The sequence below is a fragment of the Myotis brandtii genome, unplaced genomic scaffold, assembly GCF_000412655.1.
Source record: "Myotis brandtii unplaced genomic scaffold, ASM41265v1 scaffold67, whole genome shotgun sequence".
Taxonomy (NCBI): domain Eukaryota; kingdom Metazoa; phylum Chordata; class Mammalia; order Chiroptera; family Vespertilionidae; genus Myotis; species Myotis brandtii.
In genome coordinates, this window is record NW_005370610.1 from 2,706,873 (window position 1) to 2,710,671 (window position 3,799).

The window sequence follows — 3,799 nt, forward strand, 5'->3', positions numbered from 1 at the left end:
TACTTTCTCCCCACCCACCCCCAGCCCAAATGATTCTTTTCAGCAGCGCTCAAGTATGCAAAAACTCTGCTTATTTGGTCAATTCTAAAAATATATATATATTATTCAGGGACAAAATAGAGATTTCCCGTCTCCATTTGTATACAACTCAACTGTTCCAGCTATAGTTTTTATTGCTATTTGGTACAAAAGTGAACAGAACCACTTTGCAGCACGTAGTGTTCCTTGCGCGCATGTACAGTACAGTCACAGCTTACTTCAGTAGCTTTCCCCGCTCGCTTTCTCGAAGGGTGAACTGACTCAACTTCCTGGAGCACACATCCATCAAGACCTTTCTTCCCCAAAATAGGAAATCAAGTTTTCTTGTCCTTTGGCCGAGAATGTGCATTCCCAATAAAATTCTCATAGTTTCTCTTTTGAAGCATGCTGCTGGATCAGTGTGGATAAAACACAGGCCTTTTGCCTTGCAGCGCCACGCGGGGCGCACGTGTAGAGCGGCCCGGCCCGCCCTAGGGCTGGTGTATTGTCAGCACATTGGTGGAGTCCATCTCGCCTGATGCCAGGAACCGCGGCTTGGAGGGCAGCACCATCGGCGGCGGCCACGCATACTCCTGGGGCAGCAGCGTTGTGGTTCCGGGGCCCACCAGGTACTTGGGCAGGTCAAGGACCCTTCTGTCGTGGGGCCCAGGCTGCTCCGCATCCAGGACCACGGGCCCAGCTTTCGGCCTCTTGGGAAGCGGCTCTCTGAGCTCCGGGCCGGCAACACCTGCGCTGCGGCCACAGAAGTAGCCTCTTCCTGGGGGCGCCCACAGGCCCTCGTGCTTGGCCGAGAAGTCGGTCGAGCCATGGATGGTGCTGCTGCTCGAGGGCTGGGACACGGAGACCACCGGGGCTTTGAACTTCGTCTCTGGCCTTTTGGCCTTCTCCGGGGCAGGAGAAACCCCGCTTTTAGAAAACATCTCCGAGGGCTGCTGCCTGGTGGCTGGAGCCCCCTGCGCCCCGAGGCTGGGCTGTGGCCTGTGCGACTTCAGGTTACTGGGGGCTAAAGTGCTAGAGTCAGTCCCTGAGGCCAGAGGGGCCTGGCCTGGCCCTGCGGGGCCCCGCTTCCCCTTCTCGGACAGCAGGGTCTTGGACTGGGCTGGGAAGGTGGGCTTGGGCTTGGGCTTGGGGAAACTGGACAAGGGAGGCACGTCTTTTCCCAGTAGAGCTGGTGGATAGCTAGTGCGTCTGTTTCTAAAGTTTTTGTGACCGTCGGGATTGTATTTATGCTCCAGTCTCTGATGCATCATTAAAACTTCAGGATAAAAGATCTTGAAAGTACAAAATGGGCAGGTGATACTTGGGATTAAACTCTTGCTCAAAGAAATTGCCGGGCAACTGTGAAGCGCCCCGAGGGATAAATTTAATGGTTTCTCTTGACAGCCCATGCTGGGCTTCACTCTGCTGTCTGCTGCCACCTCTGCCTTCTCTTTGAGGCCAACCTCGGCCTTGTGGGCGGCGGCGGCGTCTGGGTGAGATTGAGGCAGAGCAGCCACTTCTGCTCTGGGAGCGAGGTTGATGGCCTGAGCTTTGGGCGCTGGTCTCCGCTTTAACACGTCCCAATAAGGAGGGGCAGGGTGTCTGCCTAGCTGATCAGCACTACCTTCAGTTGCATTTTTATTGAAATCCTGAGTATCTTTGTGTACTGGCAAGAGGACAGCGCTGCCCAGAACATTCTGAAAGGCAGGGGCCATCCCCTTAGGTTGCTTGGCAGGTGGGCTGCCTTTCACATCTTTGGCACCATCGAAAAATCTTTTCAAATTTCTGGTTTGCGCACTGTCGTCGATGAGTAGTACATCTTCCGTTTCCTGGTTTTTCCCTTCGCTCTTGACCTCAGCGGCCACATCGACCTGCTTATCTTTGTGGTGTCTCTCCAAGTGATACCGTAGAGAGGTCTTCTGGGCTGCAGCATAGTCACAAAATTCACATTTGTATGGTTTTTCACCTGTATGCGCTCTGAGATGAATATTGAGGTAGTAATTTGAACGGAAAAACTTTCCACAGTAACTACATTCTCTTGAGGATGTCAGCTGCTTTCTTTTGCCTCCATCATCATTTTGATCCGGATGGAGGCCTTCGGGAAGTCCGACCTCGGATCCATCTTCAGAGCCTCCTTCTCGATCTGTGGCTCCGTTTTCATCCAGGGTGCCGGCTAGGTCCGGAGAGCACGTCCTCAGCTGCGGGCCGTCCACAGACATGGTGGGCGTCTCAGCTTCTGTCCTCCGGTCCTTCCCGTGGACTCTCGAGTGCAGGACCAGCTGGTGGTAGGTTCTGAACCTCTTGCCACACTCAGAACAATGCCTGGGCCTCTCACTCTTACTGGACAACTTGGGGTCCACGTCCCCAGAAGGCACTTCACCATTGGCAGGTCTAGGCTTCTCCTTATCTTGTGCTAGGCCTGGACAAGCGCTCTTATTGGATCTGGACTTTCCAGAACCTTCAGGATGGCTTTTACTCCCGTTCCAGATTTCTCCAAGCTCTTCTTTGTCCAAATCATCATTGTCGGTGCTCCCTTCCTGCCTGGGCTGCTCCTTCACCTCCCGGCAGATGGTGACTTTGCCCTTGGTGGCCAGCTGCCAGGCCTGGCAGGTGGTGAATGGGTCGAGCTGAGGTATCCATCTGGTGGGCTGCTTCACGGTTTCAGGGTGAGCTTTGGGTCTGAGGTTTAAGAACTGTAGGAACTCCTCGTCTCTAGGGCCTGGCATCCCCGTCTGCTGAGAGTCTGCCTGGGGACTGCTGTCACCGGAAGCCATGTCTTTGGTGTGCATCTTCCTGTGATCAATTAGACTTTCTATATTTGGAAATAGGAAGCCACAAACCATGCACATCTTGAAAGGAGAGGAGATGCTCTCCGCAGCCTGCTCCTGGACAACCTCGTTGATGGTGACCGGGCTTTCCAAGCCCTGCTGCAGCTTGCTCTTGGCCCCCGACTTGCCGTTGTGTGTTCGCATGTGGTTCTTCAGAAACCAGGGCTCCTTGAACCTCCGTCCACACACGTGACACCCATAGGTGAAAGAGTCCTTGTGTTTCTTCATGTGGATCTCCACGTCAAACGCAACTCTGAACGTCTGCCCACACACTTCACAGCTCAGGTCTTCATTCTCTTTGCCACTCTTGTCCTTGGGGGGTTCTGTTCGCACCTGGCCTTTATCTAGAGGGCTGAGATACTCTGCTTCCACACGCAGAACTGCAGGCTCACAGAGGATGGGCCGGTGCTGCAGCAGCACGTGCTTATTGAGGTCTTCAGAGTGGGTGAAGGTCTGACTGCAGAACATGCAGTCCAAGGGCGTGTAGCCTTCAATTTGGATGATGCTCTTCTCTTGTGTGGCTCTGAAAGGAACAGTGGTGGTCCCTTTTACTGACATGGCATCATCTAGCTCCATCTGGCTGCCAAGAGAATTGCCAATAACTTCCGGTCCATCCATATACACTAAGAGGGATTGAGTTGGCATGTTTCCTGTCACTTCAGGACTGTGTATAAAATAAGAATCTGGCTGAGGAATGTCTGGACTTCGAATAAGGCCACTTGTAATACCTGTCACTCACACCCCCAGCAGCGCTGGGCTTCAAAACTAGAACAAATATTCTATACAACAAAAGAGAAACATGGTAATTAGCGTACGATCGATACCCTTCCCATTGGCTAATCAGCATATCATTATGCAAATTAACTGTCAGCCAAGATGGCAGCCGGCAGCCATGCACTGAAGCAAACAGGGAGGCTTGCTTGCTCCAGTGACTGCGGACTCCAACGTTCCCC

At 53.1% G+C, this 3,799-nt stretch overlaps 1 pseudogene; it reads right to left on the reverse strand.

Annotated features, from left to right (window-relative positions):
• Positions 1-320: 320 nt before the first annotated feature.
• LOC102250495 overlaps positions 321-3,799 on the reverse strand; it is a 4,645-nt pseudogene continuing 1,166 nt past the window's right edge.